General features: G+C 40.3%; 1 protein-coding gene across 3 annotated transcripts in view; it reads left to right on the top strand.

Annotated features, from left to right (window-relative positions):
• Positions 1-1,030: 1,030 nt before the first annotated feature.
• The window catches only part of LOC110532402 (vitamin D3 receptor A), a 79,797-nt gene continuing 53,677 nt past the window's right edge, over positions 1,031-27,150 (top strand). The window contains exons 1-2 of one of the 3 annotated variants that reach the window (XM_021616277.2): positions 1,031-1,145; positions 1,625-1,766. The gene's annotated coding sequence lies outside the window, so the exon portion shown is untranslated. Of the gene's footprint in view, positions 1,146-1,325; positions 1,419-1,624; positions 1,767-10,461; positions 10,668-27,150 lie in introns of those variants that run through there. The other 2 variants (XM_036988348.1, XM_021616278.2) reach the window with 2 other exon arrangements.

Below are 27,150 nucleotides of genomic sequence, written 5' to 3'. Positions count from 1 at the left end.
TTTACATGTACACATAGCACAATGATGCTCATGCCAGATTCACACACTCCATCATATGCTGTGTGTATGAGCATGTTGAAAGACTGGACTACTAACAATTGCCTACACATTCACACACATGTATACGCCCACACAAGGTATGCAGACAAAGCTTCATGCGGTCACTGTTACACACTGAGCCCCCTCCTCCACACTACACACATCTCGCCATCTGCAGAGTGCTTTGTGAGGAGAGTTCTGGTAGGTTCGATTTGAGAGACACACCCAGGTCGCAGGAAACCATCCGAGTGGGGCCCATGTGACTCTACAACAACACCACTTTCCAATGAGTGATGAGTGAGCATGTGTCCTACTGTTCACAATATGGCTTTGAGGAACCACTTGGTGCTATAACAAATCTAATAGCCTACTGGTCAAAGATGTGGCTCTGGTTTAAAGGTCTGAAATTCTCTATTATTTGTAAGTGAAACCAACCTACCCAAGCTCAGCTCGCAACATGATCACTGACAGACAAAGAGCCCTGACAGTCATTCCTTCAGACTACCTCCAGAAAGGCATGTGCCCCAAGTTAAGCTCTATATCAACAACAACACTGGGCTGCATACAAAATCAGTTTCCCTAACCTGCATTCGTTTTCAATGCAGAGAGGAATAGAGGTTTTGATGCAGCCTTTGACAATGTATAATTCATAACCAGAAACACTTTACATTTTTGTATCCACATTGTTCATGTCTCTTTCTTGCAATATAATCATAGATCACTGTAGAAAAACAGCAACATTCTCCAATTCTCCTTTCAGTCATTATGAGAAATCCCCAAATACACATACATAATTCCAAACTTCACAACAGCCGAATTGTTTAGCGTTTAGCTGGTTTTCTATGACGTCAGGACACACCCCTACATGGCAGGGGGGCATCGTCTTCAATAAATTCCGAGGAGTTCTATTCGACCAAAAAGATGAGACTGTCATGCTCCTGTCCAATAAAAAGAGAGATTATTCTTACATGTTTGTTATGATTGGTTGCTTGCGGTGATATACTTACAGATATGCCTTTCTGCTGAGCTATGGGGCGGGACAACGCAGAAGTGGTGGTCGTAGCTATTTATGGGTAGATTAAAGATTTGCCTCCGTATGGATTAATGTAAGTTGTTTTACTAATAAGCTTACAATTAGGTCCTTATAACATACAAACGTTTTAAATACATTTGATAATGAGCCACTGACTTTTAGTAATATGTGTTTTGATGCGTTTGAGACTGAAAAAAATGGTTCGCTCGCGCAGCGCTGCACGCTTTGCTGGCGCTTCGCAACTGCGCGGCTAGCTCGCGGCATTTTAGCCAGCTAGTTTGTTAATATTTTAACATGCTGACAATGTAGTTAGTTAATGTAATTTTACTGCGTTTAATTTGGAAATGTTGGTGAATAGTATTCTTATATACTTTACGAGCTACTTAATAGGTCTACCTAGCTATCTTGCTACAATATTACTTGTTAGCGAGTTATACTCCTAACGTTAGCTATTTTGTTCTGCATAATAAATGTTTTGATTTATCGTCTTTAGTCATAGCTAGCCCGTTACGGTTACGTAAAGTTTGTGTGATCCATTGCCATTTCTTTCAGTTTAACACCAGAAAAGTTTCCATTGAACGAAGAATACGTTCACCAGCTACCAAACATTTGGAAAATTCTCGACCTGGCTTCAAGTTTAACAGTCCCGGAGACCCTACCCAGCAAAGTAAAGAAACGTGACATGCCACATCAGGTATGAACATAACTAGCATTATGCAAACTTGCTAAAAAGCTAACTAACGTTAGTCACAAACTCAATTCATCCAATACAGCAGGGACTGTGATGCAGCTAGTTGAGGAACGCTCTAATCCTTTCTCTTATCGAGGCTGAATTGAGTTTTGATATCTGGTCGCGGGATTTTCTAGCAACAACATTCAGTGCGCTTACATGCACACAAAAGCGATTATTTTGTATAGTCTGATTATTATAATAGTTAGATTAAAACGTTTACTTTGCAAGAAGAACCTAATAATCATTTTTACATGAACACATCTGAAATCAGGTTACCTGATGGTAATCTGATAAATGCAGAAAATAGTGCTGAGTGATAGGTGCTTTTTGGTTTCGGTTCGATCATAAAAAAAACTAACATCAGATGCATTATGTGGGTTGAATGCTGTAACAAGACAGAATAAAACGGGTAATAAAAGTCCCATGATGGTAGTGACTGCCCATTACTGCTTATTACTTATTAACTATTTATTCACATTACTTTACTTAATTAAAATGTTTCAGTTGTGTATATTATATTTGTTTTATTCACTGACTATTTCATTCCAAGTCATCTCATCTCTATAGAAGTGCTGCCTATGCTATCTGACAAAATCACTATTTTGTAGTTATTCAAAGTAAATGAGGCATACTTTTGAATATCAACTATCAATCACTGAATACCAACTATCAATCACTTAGATCATGTATTTTCAAGTAGATGCTTCCCAAAGCAACTGTTATTAGTTGTTTGAAAACCGAAAAGTAACTTGCTCGGCACTAGCAGAAAACTGGCAATCAAAATAAACGTTCCACCACAGCGAACATGTTATTTTTGCTAAGCGTATTCGATGCGGAATTCGTACATATAAAGTTTGAATGTGTAAGCTACTTCTAAGATGCATGCATTCAGTTCCGAACACAGTTCTCATGCTTAAGAGGGAGACTTGCTCGGCTGGTGCTAGCACATGCGCAGATTAACTGCACCGCTGGTATGTCGATTTTAAGGTCATTACGTGTCGTAATCATTTTGAAAGATTGCTTAGAAATCCAGGTGTTTTAATCTGCGAATGCTCTCTTGATTTTGACTTTACGCAGATTAAAGCTGCAATATGTAACTTTTGGGGACCTGAGCAAATTCATGTAGAAATGTGACTTATCGATCTGTCATTCTCATTGCAAGCAAGTCTAAGAAAAGGTACATCTGTTCTACCTTCCCATTCTTAATTTTTGTTTTTGCATCTTTTAGTTTCTGTTTTGTACACCAGCTTCAAAAAGCAGAAAAATACAATATTTTTGGTTATTGAAAAGATGTTTAACAGCGATTTAAATGGTACAATGATTCTTTACATTTGTTTTCTCACAAACTGAAATGGATGGATGGATTTTAGCAACTAGGAAATGGCAGTGATTTTTCTGCCTAGTGTACCTTTAAGATAAGATAAGCAGAGTATGGTGTTTACATGACTATTGCATAATCGGTTTAATATAATTTTTATTGGGTAAACTTATTAATTGTAAACCTACTTATTGAGTTACTATCAGTCGATCCTTGTGAAAATGTCAATTCTGAAAACGATTCTGTTTTTCCTGTACATCTGCGGTCCTGCTGAAATTCATATTTTTAATAACTTTTTGCTAATACGAACACTGACTTTAAAAAAATCTTAACATTTAGGTAATGTACTTTTACCTTTGCTGCTATTTCCCATAGAAACACATTGAATTACTCATTTGTACATGGCAAAACAGATAGTCAAAAAATAAATCATAAGTTTCTGACAGGTCTGTCCTAAATTGAATCAAATAGGCTTTGCAAAAATGTGGTAGAATGTTTATTTTGATTGCCGATTTTCTTTTACGTGCCATCAGGTAGCCTGCTTTTAAATGTGTCCATGTAAACAAGATTATTAGGGAAATAGTTATTCTTGAAAGCATGTAGATGTTTTTTTAAACTATTATATTAAAGGGAAACTCTGCAACTTCATATTTACTATCTCTGCAGCAAACCAATTGTCTACATATGTGAAAAAGGCACGTTTCTATCATCTGTGGTTAAAAAAAGATCAGAAAGTTCCTAAAAAAAATGCAGGGTAGGATTTAAATGTAAAAAAAACAATGATTTTCATAGCCTGCCATTTGTTTCTAGCCACACGGATGGTATTTCTTTCTTCCCAAATCACTGTGAATCTGTTTGAACATCACTGATTTTAAAATGTTTAAACTTTTGATATCAGTTAACTTCTTTACGTTCCATTTTTTCTTCTTCTGCGACTTAGAAATGTGACATTTTTTTCTTATGTAGACACTGGTTTGATGAGGATGGAGATAATGAATATGAGGTTGAAAAGTTTCTGAGTTGCCCTTTTTAATGAGTATCCACAAACCCTAATTACTCACTAAAGTAGCTGTATGGGTCCCAAAAAAAGATAAGGGAACTAAAATGTTACATTTTTTATTTCAACCCTTAGTTTAGTGTCTGAAATATCTCCATATACTTCCATTCATTTTTTAAAAACTGGTTCCAGGGACCTTCAAACGAGGCTTGTGGGCATCCTAGATCAAAGCGGAGAACACCTTTGTGAGAGTCTCTGGTTTCAATAGTGGTCATAATAGGCCAAACCATTTGGATGCTACAGATGTTTTCATGAGAAGACCAATTTTCGGGAAGTGTATGGTCTGACAAACACCACTGTAGCTCTGCCACCTTTCACCGCAGATGCGGAAGGGAGATATTGGCGGATGTGGTGGATTGAGACACAGCCCATGCAAAAAAAACACATCTCTATCTAGGTTTGCAAACTGTCTGAAACTTTCCACTAAATTACCTGTAATTTCTCTAGAAATTTTCCATGGGAATTTAAGCCCTGGAATTTTGCTTAAATTCGTCAAAAAAGTTAGCTTGTAACTGAACTTTTTTTGTGGGATCTGATACACATAAGGAAATCTAGGTATTGTGGCTTATTTTGGTTAAACTATCCCCAATTCAATGAAATTGCAACCCTCTGCATGCACACTGCTTGCACACTAATGAGATTCTATTGAGCCCACACACTACTACACTGTCTGAGCCAAGGACTACATGCGTTCTGGTAAGTTTTGATTACAATACTGGGTGGGGTGAATATATTTTATGACACATGATTTGTTGTTAACTAGTAAATAGTAGCCTACAGCAAAGTGTGTTTAAATAATTTACAACTTGTTAACAATTTCTGCTAGTCAGTTTTTGCTACCATGTGGGTTTTTAGCTTGGTTAAGCCTGCTATAACTGAGTGTTAATTCACCTGTTTCCATACATGTTTCATTTTAAAACATTTATCTTATAAAGGAGTTTAATCTAACTGCTTAACTATTTATCTGTACATGGAATTATATATATTTTTTTACTAAGTTTTTATTTTATTTCATCAAATCTTTACAGGAAAAAGCCACAGGCACTATCTGATGTGTGGAGACATTTGACTGCAGCTAATATAGAAGGAGAAAAGCTGTGTACATTTGCTAATACTGTGCCAAATCATATGTGAAGAATGCAACAAAGATGCAGAATCATCTGGCCAAGTGCATAAAGTTCCCTCAGCACACGCAACAAACAAGCTCTGACAAAAGTCCCTCTACTTCTATTCAAGGTGAAAATTATGAATCTGACACCTTATTGATAGCAACAGCTCAGGGTCCTCCTGGAATCAGAAGTTTTTTTTTGACTCAATGGAGGAATGTAGTCAGAGATGCTGATGAATGTCTTGCTTGAGCCGTGTATGCAACTGGTTCACCTCTGATGCTCACAGGCAATGTGTGTTGGAAGAGATTTCTGAATGTTTTTTTCGCCCAGCATACACCCCTCCAACCAGACATGCTTTATCTACCAAGAGTTCAAGTGAAGGTCAAGCAAATCATAGAGAAAGCAGACTGTATTGCAATCATCTCTGATGGGTGGTCGAATATTCATGGGCAAGGAATAAGTAACTACCTCATCTCCACCCCTCAACCAGTATTTTACAAGAGCACAGACAAGGGACAACAGACACACCAGTCTCTACATTGCAGATGAGCTGAAGGCAGTCATCAATGACCTTGGACCACATAAGGTATTTGTACTGGTGACAGACAATGCCGTGAACATGAAGACTGCTTGGTCTAAAGTGGAGTAGTCCTACCCTCAAATCACACCCATTGGCTGTGCTGCTCATGCATTGAATCTGATCCTCAAGGACATCATGGCACTGAAAACAATGGATACACTCTATAAGAGAGCCACGGAAATGGTTAAGTATGTGAAGGGTCATGAAGTTATAGCAGCAATCTACTTCCCCAAGAAAAGTGAGAAAAATAAGAGCACAACATTGAAGCTGCCCAGCAACACCAGTTGGGTTGTGTTGTCATCATGTTTGACAGTCTCCTTGAGGGGAAGGAGTCTCTCCAAGAAATGGCCATATTACAGTCTGCCCATATGGACAGCACCATCAAGAGGATCCTCCTGGATGATGTATTTTGGGAGAGAGTGTTAAGCAGCCTGAAACTCCTGAAACCTATAGCAGTAGCCATTGCACAGATTGAGGGAGACAATGCCATCCTGTCTGATGTTCAGACTCTGCTTGCAGATATAAGATAAGGAATCTGTACTGCCCTGCCCAGTTCACTGTTGCTCCAAGCAGAGGAAACTGTAGTTCTGAAATACATCAAAAAGCGTCTGATGAAGTACACTTCCCAGCAAGGGCTTTGGGATGGAGATGCAATATGGGATTCGTGCCAACATATCTCATCAGCCACCTGGTGGCAGGGACTTTGTTTATCTGAGGGTCTTTCCTCTTTTGTCTCCATCATCCTCCAAATCCCACCAATGTCAGCCGCCTCAGAGCGCAACTGGTCCTTGTTTGGGAACACACACCAAAGCAAGCAACAGTCTGACCAATACTAGGGTTGAGAAATTGGTGGCCATCCGGGCAATTTTGAGGCTTTTTGAGCCTGACAACGAGCCATCCTCAAGTAGTTTGAAACATGAGGCCACAGAGTCTGAAGTTCAAGAGGTGGACATTGAGGAGGTTCAGGAATAAGACATGGAAGTCTGAGAGGAACACAACCAAAGCTTTAGTTTCTGGACTATCATTTTACAGATGTATGTTGAAAATGTTTTTGGGAGATGCGATGGATCATTGGGGATCATTATTCCCTTATCAGTATTCCCATGTGAAGCGTCAATTCATTTAATTAAAGTTCATTTTGTAACTAAATTGTTTTTTTTCTTCTATTGGAATGGTTTAATAATTTGCAGTTATGTCTACTTATGGTAAGGTAAAAGGTTTCTGTCTCCATATGATATTAAAACCTCTACATTTAAATGGTATCTTAATATTAATTGCATATAATCCCATGGAAAGTTTACACTTCTGAATATTCCCTAAGATGTGCAACCAATCTTAAACAGATGGATTTTTAAAAATGTATGTAAATTGTGTTAAAAGTAAGAAAAACAATGATTTTCAAAACCTGCAATGAGAGAGGGTATTTTTCCCCCCCATATCACTGCAAATCTGTGTTTGAAAATGACTTACTTTTTAACACACTTTTTGTTTTCTTCCTACAACTTACAAATGTGCCATTTTCACACACACACTGGTTTGATTCTGGAGATAATGAATATTAGATTGAAAGGTTGCTGTGTCGCCTTTTTAATCTGACTATCCACAATACTCATTATTGTGTGCATGTAACCCTACTCACTAAAGTAGCTATGTGGGTACTGTTACATCCTCCTGTATGTGAATCTATAGAGACATTCTCTGTTGCAGACACATTTCTAGTGACATGGCAGTGTTCATAACTTTACCAGACTATTAGCTTTTTTTTTTACCTTAGTGGTTAATTTAATTTATTTATAATTTATTTCCCCCCCAAATTCTGTTCTCTCTGTTTTGTTGCTTCAGGTTTTCACTGTCAATCACTTGTTTAACACTTGCTTAAACCACAGACTACTTTTGAGGCCTGGGGAAAAATATCAAATGTTTTTGTTTGAGTAGTTACTCTTTTAATGGAAGTGTATACCAGCAAGAGACTGTTTCATTAGCAGTGTTTCTGTAACCCTCATGTGATTGCAGAGTTTGCTAAACAAATGGCCACTGGATTCATAGGCTAGTTTGTAGTTCACATTTAATTGAGAAGGTTTTGGGAAAGCCTTTCCGTCTGATTCAGAAGATGCTTATCGTTAGCATTGTCGCTAATGGCTACACATGTAGACATGCGTACGCACGACACACAGACGAGCATTCCTGTGCTTTTGCATTTTGTCTTATGATGCATTTTATTCATGTCTTACGTTTAACTTGGGAAAATGTAATGCATTTTCTAATAAGTTAATACATTTAGTTGATTTCAATAAAAGTTAAATTTATTTAAAAAATATTGTTAATTTTTATGTCTGGATTCTTTTCAGCGGTCTCTGCAGCGCAGACTGTTCCTAAATGTTGTAGTCTGGCCTTATTTGTGGTCTGATGTATGGATAAATTTGATGTTTTTAGCACCATTATCCCATAGGCTAAATCTCGTACCTCTGTGAAAAGAGACTTTGTCTACGGTACTTTTTGTGGCCGATGGCCATATTACGTTGGGAGTCACTGTATTGTTTCAGAAGCCATTACCATGCAGAGATCTTTGCTGGCATGGTTGGGCTGTTTGATGTGGTCAGATTGTGAGGCACTCCATGCTTTTCCGAGGCAGTGCTGATAAAACCCTTTACCCCTCACCTCCCCAGAGCAGAACAGAGGTTCACTTCGATAGGGAAAGAGCCAGAAGATTTAGCACTGCCAATGATCTTTGTTTACCCTCAAACTGTAGGCAAGAGTTGTTATCAAAGAGATTTTATGTGATGGTGGAGTTTGAAAATAATCATATAATTCTGCCAAGTAAGCATAGGCTACTTTGTAGTTAACATTTAATTGAGAAGGTTTTTGGGAAAGAGTTTCCATCTACCAGAAGACTTTCATTAGCATCATTGCTAATGGTTACACAGTGGTACACTCGCGCACCACACATACCCAAATGGGGAATTGTCAATGTCTCTTCAGAAAGTTGCAGGAGATACAAATCACTGATGCATTCTGTTCATGTCTTATGATAAACTTGGGCAAATTAATACATTTTCATTACATTTAGTTGATTCCCTAAGTGCCAATATGTTTTTGAATATTGTTGAATACGATTTTAATGTCTTGTATTCCTTCCGCGTTCTCCGCATTGTGCATTTTATATGGCCCTACATAATAGGCCCCCATTCAGGCAAGTGTTCCCAGCTCATCTGAGTTCTGCCCTAGTAGCTGGTTAGTTCAAAGTGCAGTACAAACTGTCAAGCAGAAATGTTTCCAACACCATAAACAAACACGTCCAAGTATCTTGGCTATTGCTGGTCTACAGCAATTCCCTGGCTTGTGGTGTGAGTGCACGTGTTGCTGTACAGACGGTGAGCTTTCTCTTGACGGCTCCCATATGGGCAAGGCTTGTGAAATTTTGTGTACATGCTTTGAAAACAGAACTGAAGGTGTATCATTTGTGTTCCCCCAACCACACATTGCAAACAAATAACTTGCTGTGCAGGAAGGCCCCTTGTGCATTGCGTAGGACCACCCAGCTATGAGTGACACGAGGGAGATCATTCAACAAGATAAAAATGGTCAGTTTTTTTAATGAGTGGAGACCCATGCCATTATTAATTAATACCCTTTGCCTCACTGTCTTTCACTATTTTCCTTGAAGATGCAGGTTACGCCTAAGTATTTAACTGTTAAATCACTACACTCCAGTAGCCTTGCAGCCTGAGTAGTGGATTACTTTGAAAAGGGGGCTAATGGTTTCCACATGAGTGTAATTGCAATGGAACAAAATAAGTGTAGGTATAATTCAGGCCTTTAGAAAAATCGCTGATGTTATAGTTTTGTGATTAGGCCTTGGCCTTAGGGGCTTTGAGATCCCCAGGGGTGGCCAATGTTTGTAACAGGCAAGCCAGGCGGCTTTCTATGACTGATCTGTACACCTTGACACTGTTAGTCTCCAAGCACGTTGACAGAAGCCACATGGCTGGTTAATCCTGTGCTAGCATTCAATACCGACAGAGAAAACGACAAGTTGAAGTACTCCATTGAATTATTTAAGTTTTAACAAAACCGCTCTTGGAGAGGACATTGACTTTTTCAAAAGGTTTTCATAGTGTTAATTTTTTTCTAAATAGGTGACTCGATCAATGGTAAAGGCCTTGCACAGTGCATACAACATGGAATTAAAGTTACCAGAGAACAAGGATTACTTCAGATTTGTTTTACTTTTGGCTACTCGATTACACTAGTTTAACTACCACTACCTTAATGTTTTTACTGCTACAATAACATTTGCTCGTAGTGCTCATTAAGCCTTAATGGGCAGTGTTGATGTGCTGCTGTGTAAAGTGTATCCCTGGGGCTTGCAGTGCAGGAATTCACATGCTTTTGTCCTGTGCAGGGTATGATCCCTGGACTTGGAGAGAGCATAGCAGTAGGGAGGGGCTGTGTTTTGTAAAGGACTCTGGTCTGAGCTCTCCCTCTCTGACCGGTTGTCCTCACAAAGAGGCCCAGCGCAAGGGGGGTATCCACTCCTCCCTCCCGCTCTCTCGCTCCCCTCCTTCCTCTCTCCGCAGCTCATGGGTCGAGTGGATCAGGGAGGGATGGGGTGTAAACTGAGTCCACTGGATGGGATTGGTTGAGAGACAACAAGCCCCCCACTGCAGCCTCCTCCCCTTCCTGTTTGTGTCCTAGTCATGCGCACCCCAGACCCCCCACCCCTCATCCTCACCACCGCCACTACTGCACAGAAGAGCTGCTGACTCCTGTGGATCTTCTGTGAATACAGAACACAGGGGTAAGCCCATGGAACAGGACTGAGCATGTTTGGCTTGAAGTGTTCTTCTCCACACTCTCTCCCTTTTCCTTCCACTCCTGTCTCTTCTCTCCTCCTGTTTTTGAATGGTTCTGATTTTCATTTTGGTGTCTGTCTCAGAGGTGTGTAATATGAGGTAGCTTGTTGAAATGTTTTTCTCGCTCTGGGTTTCTGTCTTTGTTTTCCTGTTGTTCTTGTCCTTGGTAGCATCTGTTTGGTTCTGTGCTGTGCTGGGGCCATTCTGAGGTCTTCTCGGGTCAGATTTGTTTTGTGTCTGTGCTTGTAGTCTGCCAGCTATAGTATTCTTTAAACCAACACCCACGTTCCTCTCTCTTAGGAACTCTGTCAGATCAGATGACAGATATTACCCAGTGACGCAGCATGCATTAGAGTGACTTAATGGGGTAGTTAGATATTATTTTTTGTTTGGTTTCCTCTGGCATGATGTATTTGTCTGATTGCTGTATGTGGGGTTCCCTGTATGGATGTGAAAGCTGACACCACTATGCTTCAGTGACCTTTCTGCCTACACCACAGGCTACAGTTACGCTCATGCTGCGTTCCTGTGTTCACCTTTCATCCCAGGGATGTTATTGACTTAACAAAATGCTGTTGACTATTGAAATGGAGTACCTCTGGAATGCATATGGGAAACCTAAAGAGAACGGATACAATGTGATTGCAAATATTGTGCGAACTAAGGACATCTGACATTTATGCTTATTCTTTGATGCTGTTAACACAGGAAACCATTAAACCTTAGATTGGGGCTATTGTCTCTATTGCATAATGTGTCTGTAATCTCAACAATCATTTTTAATGCTCAATTGCACTGTTGTAGTGCGGGGTGTTAACATTTAGATGAAATTTGGATCCTTAACGTTATGAAAATCCTAGACTGAAATGTCCCCTCCACAAAATTAAAATCACAGTGCAGTTATCACAAACATTATTGTCCGTGTTATAGCCCAACTAGACAATAGGCTATAAAGGCCTGGGAAAAGTTGTGTTATTTAAATAAAACCAGAGCGGAAAAGGCTAACTTTGGTGAATTTTGCGAAGCATGCAAGACAGATTACCAAGACACATGCACACCCAGCCTGCCTCTCTCTCCGTCGCGCTGGCTCGCCTGGTGCGTATTCATTATGCTGATTATGTTACAAAACATTTCTTAAATGGGTGCAAATGGGACCTTCCTGAATTTGGCCAATAGAAACTCATTTTAGATGAATGATTACACCCCTGCTCTTTCTCTTTGCTAATGATGCAAGTGTATGTTGTGTGTAGAATATCCTTGCCTATTCATTTTTCTTAGGTAGGCTAGTTGAGAACAAGTTCTCATTTGCAACTGCGACCTGGCCAAGATAAAGCAAAGCAGTGTGACACAGACAACAACACAGAGTTACACATGGAGTAAACAATAATCAAGCTAATAACACAAACAAGTCAATGACAGTAGAAAAAAGAAAGTCTATATACAGTGTGTGTGCAAAGGCATGAGGAGGTAGGCAATAAATAGGCCATAGGAGCGAATAGTTACAATTTAGCAGATTAACACTGTAGTGATAAGTGAGCAGATGATGATGTGCAAGTAGAGATGCTGGTGTGCAAAAGAGCAGAAAATTAAATCAAATAAAAAACAATATGGGGATGAGGTAGGTAGATTGGGTGGGCTATTTACAGATGGACTATGTACAGCTGCAGCGATCGGTTTGCTGCTCAGATAGTTGGTGAGGGAAATAAGTCTCTAACTTCCGTGATTTTTGCAATTAGTTCCAGTCACTGGCAGCAGAGAACTGGAAGGAAAGGCGGCCAAATGAGGTGTTGGCTTTGGGGATGATCAGTGAGCTATACCTGCTGGAACTTGTGCTACGTGTGCGTGTTATTGTGAACTGAGATAAGGCAGAGCTTTACCTAGCATAGACTTACAGATGACCTGGAGCCAGTGGGTCTGGCGACGAATATGTAGCGAGGGCCAGCCGACTAGAGCATACAGGTCGTAGTGGTGGGAGGTATAAGGTGATTTGGTAACAAAACAGATGGAGCTGTGATAGACTGCATCCAGTTTGCCGAGTAGAGTGTTGGAAGCTATTTTGTAGATGACATCGCCAAAGTCGAGGATCGGTAGGATAGTCCGTTTTACTAGGGTAAGTTTGGCGGTGTGAGTGAAGGAGGCTTTGTTGTGAAATAGAAAGCCAATTCTAGATTTGATTTTGGATTGGAGATGTTTAATATGAGTCTGGAAGGAGAGTTTACAGTCTAGCCAGACACCTAGTTATTTGTAGTTGTCCACATATTCTAGGTCAGAACCCTCCAAGGTGGTGATGCTAGTCGGGCGGGCGGGTGCGGGCAGCGAACGGTTGAAAAGCATGCATTTGGTTTTACTAGCGTTTTAAGAGCAGTTGGAGGCCACGGAAGGAGTGTTGTATGGCATTGAAGCTCGTTTGAAGGTTAGTTAGCACATTAATGCTAAGTCCTACTCTACTGCAGTTGCGATACATTGCAAGCTAAGAAATTGTGAGATTAAGCATTACATTGCAAGATACAGCTTTTGATTGCCAATCGAAGGCCTAGTACACAGGTCTGACTGTCTAGCTGGGGGCCTATACTGTGCCTCTCTTTCTCTCTCTTATGAAAGATACAAGTGTTTGATTAGCTGCCGTACTTCAGAGAACAGTCTCCTCCGTTCCAAAAATACTGAATCTTAGGTGTCGATTCCTAGCGGAAACTAATCTTTACGCTCAGAAATATGAGTCGACGTGCAAAGTTGAGGAATCAATTATTTTAGTCAACTCACCACCACTACGTCGTTATCCTTTGGAAAAATAGCAGAGGAAAGGCAAGCAACAGCAACAAAGTTTAATGAGAAGGAAATGTAAACTTTGCGACGTGGAATTGAGGTAGGCCTACAATAATGTTAGTTGAGTTGCAATGCTTAACCATCTGAAACGGACACATGAGACCCAAGCACAGAAAGTCCGTGGCACCTTAATTGGGCAGAATGGGCTTATGGTAATGGCTGGAGCAGAATAAGTGAAATGGTGTCAAACACATGTTTGATGCAGGGGCATAGCCAGAATTCTTTGGGGGGATAGGTCTAGATAAATTTGAATAGGCATTTTTTTCCTACTTGTTTATTACATTTATTTTGCGATGTACACCGTATATTATTTCGTAATCCAATCATTTTATACTAGTGCATAGTACTTGGAGCAAACTTGTTACATATACAAATAATGACTTATCCCAGCATAATAAAATAAGACAGTTGCCAACAACATAAAACTGATCTTCAGGCACACTTTAATCTCGATGGGCAAATATGCCTATATTTGATGCTACCATGTATACCACGACAGGCAGTAGTACTATAAAAGGTACCTTTAGTAGACGTATCATAAGGCGTGACCTACATCACAAGGTGCAGACGGTGAGGCTTTGCGTTGACTATAGTGATGATTTCATCATAATCCAATGTATCCATCAGTTCACACTCAAAAGACAGCAAACTGAAGTGGATCAGCCGGGCCGGGAATATACGTTTCTCTTGTTTTGGTATGTTTGTTTTATTGCTGTTATTGGTCTGTTTAATTGTGTCGTATGCTTAATCTAGTTCTGATCACATACGCTGTGCAGTTTTATAGTATTTTTGATGTGCGAAGATGTGCGAAGTCATTGATGTGCGAAGACTATTTAAAAAAAATCCTAGTTGTTGAGAAAAGTCTCTCTGCACTGCATGATGTCATTGGAAGTGTGACAGTGATTCTTAACAGAGAGTTTATATTAGGGAAAATATCATCAGGGCAGCTATCAAGTACACTCATTATGGAGGAAAAGTCACTCTTTCCCATGTTCATTTTGTGACTCAACTGCTGAATAAAAACAGTGAATTCAGCATCCTCAATTGATATTGCATAATGATCGCATATGGTCTTCAGCTGCTCTTTAAGGCCGCAGGTTTGGGATTCTTTGGAAAAGTAGACGCTTGCATGATCCCATATGTGTCTTCTTGAAATCTTGAGTTTAACTCAGTAATCTGTCTGTCTAGAATATTGTTCCAAAGTTGCCTCAGGTCACTGTCACTCTTGATGCTGGATCTTTTCCCTAATGAAGTTGTGACTACACTGACTACAGACAGTTTTCGCTGCCGTGATGCGCTCACATCCCAATTACTAATATCATGCTTAATCATCATCTCTTCAGTTAGCTTGAACTTTATCAAAGTCTCCCCCGAGTTATCTCTGAATGTAGAAAAGCTGCTTTTAAGGATTTCAATTAAGCCAATACAGTCCGTCACAGATAATGTATAGCTTTGTAATCCCTTCGTAGCAAAATCACTAGTGTCAAACAATTTGCTAAACGTGACTAACAGGAATAAAAACGTATTGTTCTGGCTTTGTTGTAAGAGGGCATTGGCTTCTAGTTTGGTTTGTCCACAAGCCTCTGAAAAATCTGCAAGAACCATTTTGAACTCCAAAGTACATCTGTGGATCTTTCTAGTTCGATACAAGTTCTATCAGGATGCAACTCTTACTGCGCTTCTATGAATAGAGCATGTCAGTGGGATCCACTCATAAATGTGTGTAGCTGGTTTACTGTGTCAAAAAAAGTACTGACATGTCCCGACACTTTTGCCGCGGTATGATATGACTGAAGCGCCATCAAAACCCACACACATAGTGGGATCCAACTCCAGGGGTTGAAACACTTCAAGTATTTTCAGAGAAATTCCTTGTGCAGACAAATCAGCTGTTTCCATAAACCCAACAGCTCTTTCTTTAATCATTCCAGCATGAATGTATCGGATGCACACAGCAATAAGTTCTCATTTAGATTGTTCTTTACATTCATCTGCTATTATGGCAAAATACGCAGAAGGTGCAGAATGAACTTCATATTTTATCCTGCACAGTAACAATGATGCTGCACACTCCAGCAACTCGTTCTGAATTTTGGGGCTCATAAGTGTGGCATTGCGAGGTAGCTCATTAAGCCTATTTTGTATTTCTGATTCATACTTTGAGATGAAATTGAAGATTTCTAAAAAGTTACCTTTTGTTGATTGCCTCTTCGGTTTCTCTATGCCCTCTGAGTGGAATATCCTGCTCTGCACACATTAGAACAATATCTATGACCACTTTAACATGTGCACAGTTTCTTTCTATGAAATCCATGTTTGCATCACCATGTATTTGGTTTAACTCAGTCCCACGACTTCTAGGCCTATGGGTCGCCTTGTAGGATTCACAATTTGCAAGGGCACTAGCATGTAATTTTCTATTCTCATGTTTGCAGCAAGCATTTCTTGTGAGTTTCCAGTTTTTAAATCCATCTCGTACAAATCTGAATTTGACATTTGCCCCAGGAAAGTGACTGCAAAACTTACAATAAATTGCATCTTTTGCTTTACTATACTCAATCCACACAAACTGGTCCACCTTGAAGAGAAGCAGCGTGATTTATCATACTTGAAGGGAACTATGCTAGCTTTGGTTGACAGGCTGGTCCATCAACGGCAGACAAATCTGTCGGTGGACCTACTGCAGGTTCACCCCCGCCCGCAGCATCAAGAACGAGAGGAGACTGTGGGGTAGGCAAGCATGCCTGGCTCAACGTGGCATTTGTGGTTGTGATGGCTTTTGCCATTGTTTCTATCCTGGTGCCACCTGTTAATGTCTCATTCTGGAAGATATCGGTAGATTGAGCCAAATTATTTTCTGGCACACACTTTTCAAACACCCAGGCCTACCTGTGGCTACGCCGCTCGTTTGATGCCATTTGCTCCTGCAGTTTTACTATGAGCCGTCCTCCCCTCAGCCTCCACTGGGCCCAAGCCATTGCAGGCAGCAGCGCAGCTGCATTGTGAATTTCTGGAGTTCTATGATTTTTTTTGTTGTTGCATTTTAATGGACAAAGTGTCTTAAAGATTGTCAAATTGTAATATCCCTAGTTGTAGTCGTCAAGTCATACTGACTATAACAAAAGTGAATTGACTGACTGGTCTAAGATCTGAGGGACTTGCTTCTTTGAGAGTGGTAGGCATGCACAGTAGTGACGGGTCAGCTATTTGTTTACCTTCCCGCAATTGGTAATAACCCTCTTTCGGCAACCGCCCGACAATATGTGATAAAGTGAAAATCTGAGGCCCGACCCTCCCCTGCAAATATAAAGAAAATGTGTTGTACAGTCAGATGGCAGAGCAAATATTTTTGGTGGGATAGGACTATCTTTGTGCTTAGAATTTCTGACATTTTGGAAGGCTACTTGTTCGCTAGAGAACACATTATCACATGTTATAATACCTTTAAAACGATAACCTGCACTCCAGATCGCCAAATCAGCCAATAGATGGTATGGGCATACTTGTCTAGAACACATCCATCAGTCTATATCGTCATGACAGAGTATGTGCCGTCAGATTAATACCCTTAATACTGCAAAGCAGTTTTCCCCTCGGCTCCCTGCCAGCGGGTTCTTGCCCTTTGCACGTTTCCATTGCAAACTCAGCAACTCAGTTTTGAGCTAAACACATGATCTCTACCAGATTCAAAATTGTGAGAATGTAACTCCTAAGTTGATAGTGCAGTGTGTTTCAGGGATTTTACAGCTAGCTACCAACGTCACATGCTGATACTGACTTTGGTTTTATTGTATGTAGCTATGTTTTCTAACTAGCTAGCCAGCCTGTACAGAGGTAGCATTGAGTTTTGTACCAAACAAATTTCCAAAACCATTTTCATGTGTTGCTTCCTACCTTATCACAATTAAATGCAAAAAAAAGCATGGTATGTTATTACATTTTCCCTATTTAACCCCCTTTCGGTATTTTAAAGGAGTAGTTCATTATTTTACTACATGATGTTAGACTACTTTCAGGGTGAGGAACATCTATGGGCCGGGAGAAATTGTAATCCATGGTTCGGTTTTCTTAAAAAATTCACTACAAACTTCAGCTAACTCTAGCTACCGCTACCTAAAATGAAATGGTAATGATAGGAGCATGTGAACACGTATTTATTATTTGATTCAAAATGCAGAAATCACTCCATTTCCTGGTTACAAAAGTTCTAATAGTTTGCCTAATTTCAGTTTGTGACAAAACAAGCAAGTATAGTGTGGAGAATCATTGTACTGTCTAAACCGCTGTGAAATATGCTTTCCATAACCAAAAATATTTTGTTTATTCAGCGGTTTAAAACTGGTGTAAAAGACGCAAAAACTAAACTTAAGAACGGGAAGAATAGAAATAGTGCTCGTAACAGATCTATAACACTAATTTCTATGGGAATTTGGTCAGGTTGACATATTGAAGCTTTAAAATGGCCAAATCACCTTTAAGTAACATCAAACCAAATATGAAGTTGATTTCCAGTGATTGTGGTCACAGGTGATTTCAGGCCCCCACCACTGCCATTTTAGATTTTTAGCTGCATATTGTAGTGGCGGTTTAAAGAACCAATCTATGGAGCAGAATTTCTTCTTTCTCATAGCCTACTTTCAGGGTGAGGAAACATCTAACATGTTGTAAAATAGTAAACTACTCCTTTAATTTCCCTTAGCCAGGAATTGAAATCCTTCAATGGATCTGCACTCATAACTCTGTCCTGTGTGCCAGCTGGGCCTGGTCAGCTTTAGTAGATGTAGGCTACAGCAGTAGTGTAATGGTGGTGCAGTAGTAGTGGATGATGTGAATGGTAGGCTGCAGCACACTCCCCCATTGCAGTACCAGCCAAGAGCCAACAAAACTGTGCCTTTTTCTCCTGTGTACTGCTGCTGCATTAACACAGACAATCCGTCGTTTCCCTGAGTAAGGGTGGGAGGGAGAAACGAACTAAGCCAACACCAAATAAGAGCGAGGTAATGATTTTCGGAACTGCCTCTCTCCCGCTCTCTCTCATTATTTTCCCCATATGGGCTTGGTTGTTGTTTTTCCTCCCTCACGTAGGTTTCATGTGGGAGCGACTCATGCCTGGCTGAGGAATACAGAGAAACATCCAGCTCCTCTCTGGACTGGAGGGACAATGTAGCTGTTTGCTGCTGTGCCCATTCTGTCCATAAGGCCTTGTTGTTTACACTTCTGTTGGATAGAGGTGGTGTACCAGATTTTGCAATCAGATATTCACTGTTCACTGTTCAAACAGATGTTTTACTGTGATCTGATTTATGATTTTTAAAATTATGATTGGTCAATCTGATTTAAATCCTCTGTGATAATTCAGTGATAGAGAATTATTTGACTCCATGGCAGACAGCAGTGGTTGGATCCACCAGTGTGTATGTGTAGTTTGGGGCTTGGCTGTGTGGAGCCGAGTAGCTTTCCCTGCAGGTACCTCCCACACTGTACAGTAATGAACTCTGACTCTTGCTGTGTGTGAGGTCTTTTTCTGCTGTCCTAGACAAGTGTGGTAAGTGCAGCAAGTGGGTCTTGAATTAGTGGCATCTATGTGCTTTCCCCACTTGCCCTCTTCCACGTTTTGCTATAAATCTCCTCCCCTGACTTCAGCTGTGGGCTGCATTTGCGCTGGCATGATTGTCTACTCACCCACTCGCTCGCTCACTCACTCACGCTCTTCCTCGCTGTCAGTTTCTGGAACAGCCTGTAGATTTGTTTTTTTTCTTAAACGGATGTAGCAGGCAGCGATGGATGAGTCATTTTCTTTGTTGCGTGTAAACCTTTTTTCCACATCTCTTTTTTTATCATTAATTGATGCCAGGGTTGCGTGGTGGAATATATTTTTTTCCTGTTCTTTTTGCAATGGTGGAGATGTGTGGAGGGAGATTCAGGGCTGGCTGAATCCCTGAGCAGATGGAGTGGTGGTGTGTGTCTGCTGAAGATGTGGGTTTGGACACCTGACACCAGGAAGGGTTAATATTAGGTGAACTCTACAAAGTGAGTGGAAAGCAAAGTGCTCCAAGCCAATTACAGACCTACTGCAAATCATCTATTTTCTAAGAATTAAAAAAATATTTAAATATGATTTATTAGAAATATTTTCATAGTTTCTTATACTCATGATGGTTAATTTATGTCTACCCCTTTAACACTAGAACCACTAAAGCAGTCATTCTGACTGCTCATGATTATGAAACATTTTCTCTGCCATTTTTAAAGTCATGACCCCCTCTGTCCTTGACTTTTCCTAAATATTTCAACACGCTGCTGTTTAAATGTTAATATCACAAACAGAACTGGAGTTATAACAAGTTTTAGGAGGGTATGTCATTTAAAAAAAAAAAAAAAAGGTTTTCCCTCATTGCCCCGCTTCCCGACAGTAGGGCCGATCTGCGCCTTCTCCCAAGTTGCCTCAACTGAACCTAAACTATACCGCCACTAATTTAATTTATGTATCTCAACAGATGAAATGAATGAAGTGAAGTATGATGGGTGAGTTGATGAGCGAGGGGAAGTGAACAATACATAGTTATGTAATCACCAATTGTGAATGAAGAACATGGTGGGCTGTTCTGCTTTTTAATTTTCTAATTATAATCTCAAAATGGTATGTACCCTATCTCAGTCCACCAAATCCAAGCCGTTTTAACAGTCTACTCTGGCCTACTTGGGAGTACACAGTGAGAGCGTGCACAATTTACCATGTCAAGAAGACCAAGACGAATGGATGCACATGCTAGGTTAGCGCTGCTACAAGAGCTGAAGGAAAACTACTTGGATAGTGGGAAAGAAATTAATCATGACATCTCTGATTATTCTTCTGATTCTGGGCTTCAGCCTGAAGAGCAAAAAAGCCAGAACGGTGCACACTGAGCAGGGGCCCCGCTCCACCACCCAAATGAAACGGTGAGAGGGGAAGGGACGGCACCATTTGGATAGAACAAGCCGGTGACAATGTTACGGGACAATTATCAGCACAAAATGTCAGGCCCTACACCTCTTAAGCAAAAAACATCAGCAACGCACTCACCAGCTTTCATTGTTTATGTGAGATGGACAATGCTACAGCACATCAGGGACAACTGCGTCTGAAACACTGCCTGGGATCTGTCTGTTGATGAGCTGGAAGCATTCATTTCAATCCTGTGTGTATGTGGAGCATTCGGTGGAAAGAGCGTGTATATGGAGAGCTTCTGATCAGATGTATTGGATACCTTTATTTGGAGAAACCATGTCACGGGATTGCTTCAGAGATCACGTGTTACCTTCATTTTGATGACTAAGAAACGTGACCATGACGCCTGGAAACAGACATTCACTGTGGTGTCCTACATATAAATAATTGACTATTGGTGACTGCTGTCATATCCCCACTATTTTTTATTATGCCATTCATTTATTTTGTGCTGAATTTCTGAGCCAGAAAGAAAATGTAGCTCCAGTAAAATGGGTATTTAAAAAAAAAAAGAAGTTTTGAATGGTTTGAGCTACAGACAAGCGGTTTTCTGTATTGTGAAGGTGCAACCACAGGCACAAAGCCATGCTCTGTTTGTTTCTATGGCAAAGGCTGTGGTATGCCTAATCAGACTTGCCTGTGCTAATGGTTTTCAGAAGTAAAAAATGGCACATGTTTAAAATCTGTGAAATTTTAAAATGTATTATCTGAGCGGCGCTAGTGCTCCCAAGTAGGGATGTTAACCGATAATCGGTTAGCCGCCGAAATTACATTTGACTGGTTATGCTTATCGTCTATAGGTTTAATTTGTGTAATTTAGTTTAAATTGGTGCGTATATTTTCATTACCCATCACCTGTCAGCTGGTTTTGGAGTGAAACGTGCTTTTATAAGCCCAATCATTTGCAACAAATAGCAATTCTAAATGCAATCGTGTATTAAACTGTAACGGCTGATTTTTTTTAAATTACTTTTTCTTTTCTCAACTCGTAATTTAAGCTTGCATCCCATTCTCCATTCGAGTGCATAGGCTATCAGTGCGTCACCCAATGTCAGTTCCAAGTATGCATGCATAGCATTTTCTGTTGGTCTCGTCATTTTACTGTTTGGAAAACGTTTAACCATTTGTTGACTGGTTAATGAGGGTCGGTTAGTCGGCTGAAAAATGTACCGACATGTGCGTCCCAAGTCAAAATTCCACAGGCATTCCTGTGAAGTAAAAAAATATATAACAAGATCAGGAAAGGATTGGTGGCACACCTGAGTTCCTCAAGGTTTAGAGCCACTTATAGATCACAGGACTTTATAGATCCTTGGTTTGTAGGCTCTCTTATTTTTCCCCTCTCCTCTGAGACGGGCACTTACAGTGGGGCAAAAAAGTTTAGTCGGCCACCAATTGTGCAAGTTCTCCCACTTAAAAAGATGAGAGGCCTGTAATTTCATCATAGGTACACTTCAACTATGACAGACAAAATGAGAATTATTTTTTCCAGAAAATCACATTGTAGGATTTTTTATGAATTTATTTGCAAATTATGGTGGAAAATAAGTATTTGGTCACCTACAAACAAGCAAGATTTCTGGCTCTCACAGACCTGTAACTTCTTCTTTAAGAGGCTCCTCTGTCCTCCACTCGTTACCTGTATTAATGGCACCTGTTTGAACTTGTTATCAGTATAAAAGACACCTGTCCACAACCTCAAACAGTCACACTCCTAACTCCACTATGGCCAAGACCAAAGAGCTGTCAAAGGACACCAGAAACAAAATTGTAGATCTGCACCAGGCTGGGAAGACTGAATCTGCAATAGGTAAGCAGCTTGGTTTGAAGAAATCAACTGTGGGAGCAATTATTAGGTAATGGAAGACATACAAGACCACTGATAATCTCCCTCGATCTGGGGCTCCACGCAAGATCTCACCCTATGGGGTCAAAATGATCATAAGAACGGTGAGCAAAAATCCCAGAACCACACGGGGGGACCTAGTGAATGACCTGCAGAGAGCTGGGACCAAAGTAACAAAGCCTAGCATCAGTAACACACTACGCCGCCAGGGACTCAAATCCTGCAGTGTCAGACGTGTCCCCCTGCTTAAGCCATTACATGTCCAGGCCCGTCTGAAGTTTGCTAGAGAGCATTTGGTTGATCCAGAAGAAGATTGGGAGAATGTCATATGGTCAGATGAAACCAAAATATAACTTTTTGGTAAAAACTCAACTCGTCGTGTTTGGAGGACAAAGAATGCTGAGTTGCATCCAAAGAACACCATACCTACTGTGAAGCATGGGGTGGAAGCATCATGGTTTGGGGCTGTTTTTCTGCAAAGGGACCAGGACGACTGATCCGTGTAAAGGAAAGAATGAATGGGGCCATGTATCGTGAGATTTTGAGTGAAAACCTCCTTCCATCAGCAAGGGCATTGAAGATGAAACGCGGCTGGGTCTTTCAGCATTACAATGATCCCAAACACACCGCCCGGGCAACGAAGGAGTGGCTTCGTAAGAAACATTTCAAGGTCCTGGAGTGGCCTAGCCAGTCTCCAGATCTCAACCCCATAGAAAATCTTTGGAGGCAGTTGAAAGTCTGTGTTGCCCAGCAACAGCCCCAAAACATCACTGCTCTAGAGGAGATCTGCATGGAGGAATGGGCCAAAATACCAGCAACAGTGTGTGTGAACCTTGTGAAGACTTACAGAAAACATTTGACCTCTGTCATTGCCAACAAAGGGTATATAACAAAGTTTTGAGAAACTTTTGTCATTGACCAAATACTTATTTTCCACCATAATTTGCAAATAAATTCATTAGAAATCCTACAATGTGATTTTCTGGATTTTTTTTTCTCATTTTGTCTGTCATAGTTGAAGTGTACCTATGATGAAAATTACAGGCCTCTCATATTTTTAAGTGGGAGAACTTGCACAATTGGTGGCTGACCAAATACTTTTTTGCCATACTGCAGCTTTTTGTCTCTGAAGTTCCCTGTCCCACTTCAACCCTATACATTTTTCCCTCAAGGCTACAGTAGGGCTGTGAATCTGTGTTTAAATGAAGTTGAATCTTTTTTCTGCCGCAATTAAAATCAGTGTAATTAGTACTGGTTTGTGATAACGGGTACCAATCATCATAAATTAACAACAAAAAAACATTGTCTTGGCAATGACCCCAAGCATACAGCCAAAGCAATGCTGGAATTGCTTCAGAACTAGAATGTGAAAGTCCTTGAGTGGCCCAGCCAAAGCCCGGACTTGAATCCCATTTGAAAGTCTGTGGAAAGACTTGAAGATTGCTGTTTACTGCCACTCCCTATCTAACTTAACAGAGCTTGAGAAAATCTGCAAGGACGAATGGGAGAAAATTCCCAAATCCAAATGTGCAAAGCTGATGCAGACGTACCCAAGACGACTCAACAGTGTAATGCCCACCAAACGTTCTTCCACAAAGTATTGACTCGGGTGTGAATACTTGTAAATTAGATTTCTTTCATTTTTCAATACATTTGCAAGCATTTCTAAAAACATGTTTTCACTTTGTGTGTAGATGGGTGACAATACCCCATAATGACAATCTATTTTTTTCCATTTTGAATTCAAGCTGTAACATGTGGAATAAGAATAATTTCTAAAGGCTCTCGGTGTGCACGTTACAGCCTTGTTACGTTACAACCTTATTCTAAAATGGATTAAATAACAATTCAATCTACACACAATACCCCATAATGGCAAGGGACTGGGAGACTAGTCAGGATCGAGGGAAAGATGAATTGAGGAAAGTCCTTGATGAAAACCTGCTCCAGAGCACTCTGACTGGGGGGTGATGGTTTACTTTCCAACAGGACAATGACCCTAAGCTCGGTGGGGAGCCTGTATACATTTTGTCTCCCTGGGCCTCGAGGAGCTCTCTGCCTCTAGGGTGCTACTTTTCACCATTTTTAAACTGCCCGGAACAGCTTTTTATCTGGAGTACCAATCACAACCATTTCCTTCCAAAAAGTACATGAAGATAGAGTCCGTGGCCTTTTGCCCCTTTACCAAACCTACTGTAAACGGCCAGTACGACATGGCTAGACACTCAGATATGCATAGCCTAAACATTGATCGCAATTTGGATTAACAAAAGTTTCTGATTAGTTAGCTGATTGGCTATAAATCATACTACTCTCACGCTTGAAGTTTTCTGGTGTGTGATATCATAGGGCAATTCCACCGTTATAGAGTGACACTGAGACTGATTGTTCACTTTAAAATCTGTCAAACAAAAACCAATGATTGCAAAGTTAAAGAACCCGTAACTCTATGCACAATGCTTACTTTTAACAATTCCCACTGAGTTGTATGGCTTAACTTGGAAATCATTGGATTTTGTTAGACATTTTAAAGTGAAAGATCTGAGTCTGTCACTCTTACTGTGGAATTGCCCCATAATTACCCAGCATACCACTCACTGACCTGAATCGCTCCCTGTCGTACCGTTTTCTCAGCTGTGTTTGATATGTAGGCTAATGCCTGCTGGCTTTCTCTGATAGAAACGCCATGGAGTAAGTATAGCGATCAGTGCATTCGGAAAGTTTTCAGACCCTTTGACTTTTTCCAAATGTTGTTCCCTTACAGCTTCATTCTAAAATGGATTACATTGTTTTTTCACCTCAATATTCACATTACCCCATAATACATTTGCAAACATTTCTAAAAAACAGTTTTTGCTTTGTCATTAAAATAAAATTGAACTCACATTTACATAAGTATTCTGACCCTTTACTCAGTACTTTATTGACGTACCATTTGCAGTGATTACAGCCTCGAGTCTTCTTGGGTAAGACACTACAAGCGTGGCACACCTTTATTTAGGGAGTTTCTCCCATGCTTCTCTGCAGATCCTCTCAAGCTGTCAGGTTGGATGAGTGAGCATCACTGCACAGCTATTTTCAGGTCTCTCCAGAGATGTTTGATCGGGATTAAGTCAGGGCTGTGGCTGGGCCACTCTCGGACATTTAGAGACTTGTCCCGAAGCCTCTCCTGTGTTGTCTTGGCTGTGTGCTTAGGGTCGTTGTCCTGTAGGAAGGTGAACCTTCACCCCGGTCTAAGAACCTGCTCCAGAGCTCACAGGACTTAATGAAGGATCTCTCTGTACTTTGCTCTGTTCATCTTTGCCTAGATTCTGACTAGTCTAATTGTCCCTGCTGCTGAAAAACATCCCCAGAGCCGCCACCACCATGCTTCACCGTAGGGATGATGCCAGGTTTCTTCCAGACTAGAGGTCGACCGATTTTATGATTTTTCAACGATGATACCGATTTATTGGAGGACCAAAATAAAGGCTTAATTTATTTAAAAATATATATTTAAAAAAAGTGTAATAATGACAATACTCAATGAACAATTATTTTAACTTCATATAATATATAAATAACATCAATTTAGTCTCAAATAATGAAACATGTTTGGTTTAAATAAGGCAAAAACCGTGTTGGAGAAGAAAGTGAGAGTGCAATATGTGCCATGTGAAGAAAAAAAGCTAATGGTAAGTTCCTTGCTCAGAACATGAGAACATTTGAAAGCTGTTGGTTCCTTTTAACACGAGTCTAAAATATTCCCAGTTAAAATGTTTTAGGTTGTAGTTATTATAGGACTTCCTCTCTATACCATTTGTATTTCATATACCTTTTGACTATTGGATGTTCTTATAGTATTGTAGTATTGCCAGCCCAATCTTGGGAGTTGATGGGTTTGAATTCATAAACAGCGCTGTGCTTCAAGCATTGCGAAGAGCTGCAGGCAAACGCAGGAAAGTGCTGTTTGAATGAATGCTTACGAGCCTGCTGCTGCCTACCACCGCTCAGTCAGACTGCTATATCAAATCATAGCCTTAATATAATAAACACAGCAATACGAGCCTTAGGTCATTAATATGGTCAAATCCGGATAACTATCATTTTGAGAACCAAACGTTTATTCTTTCAGTGAAATACGGAACAGTTATGTATTTTATCGAACGGGTGGCAAGCCTAAGTCTAAATATTGCTGTTACATTGCACAACCGTCAATGTTATGTCAGAATTATGTAAAATTCTGGCAAATGAATTACTGTCTTTGTTGGGAAGAAATGGTCTTCACACAGTTTGCAACAAGCCAGGCGACCCAAATTGCTGCATATACCCTGACTCTGCTTACACTGAACGCAAGAGAAGTGAAAAGATTTCAGGCACCGCATTGATTATATGCAACTCAGGACAAGCTAGTTAACTGCACATGGTTGATGATAGTACTAGGTTAACTAGTGATTATGTTAAGATTTTTTTTTTTTATAAGATAAGTTTAATGCTAGCTAGCAACTTACCATGGCTCCTTGCTGCCTGCATTCACATAACAGGTGGTCAGCCTGCTACGCAGTCTCCTCGTGGATTTCAATATAATCGGCGTCCAAAAATGACTTATGAAAATTTGAACTCGACCTTAATTAATCGGTCATTCCGATTAATCAGTCGACCTCTACGTGAGGGACGTGAGGGTTGGCATTCAGGCCAAATCTTGGTTTCATCAGACCAGAAAAATCTTGTTTCATGGTCAGTCCTTTTAGGTGCCTTTTGACAAACTCCAAGTGGTCTGTCATGCGCCTTT

The sequence above is a fragment of the Oncorhynchus mykiss genome, chromosome 9 (assembly GCF_013265735.2).
Source record: "Oncorhynchus mykiss isolate Arlee chromosome 9, USDA_OmykA_1.1, whole genome shotgun sequence".
Classification (NCBI taxonomy): domain Eukaryota; kingdom Metazoa; phylum Chordata; class Actinopteri; order Salmoniformes; family Salmonidae; genus Oncorhynchus; species Oncorhynchus mykiss.
Note: the sequence above shows the minus strand (reverse complement) of the source record. Positions and strands in the feature narration are given on the sequence as shown.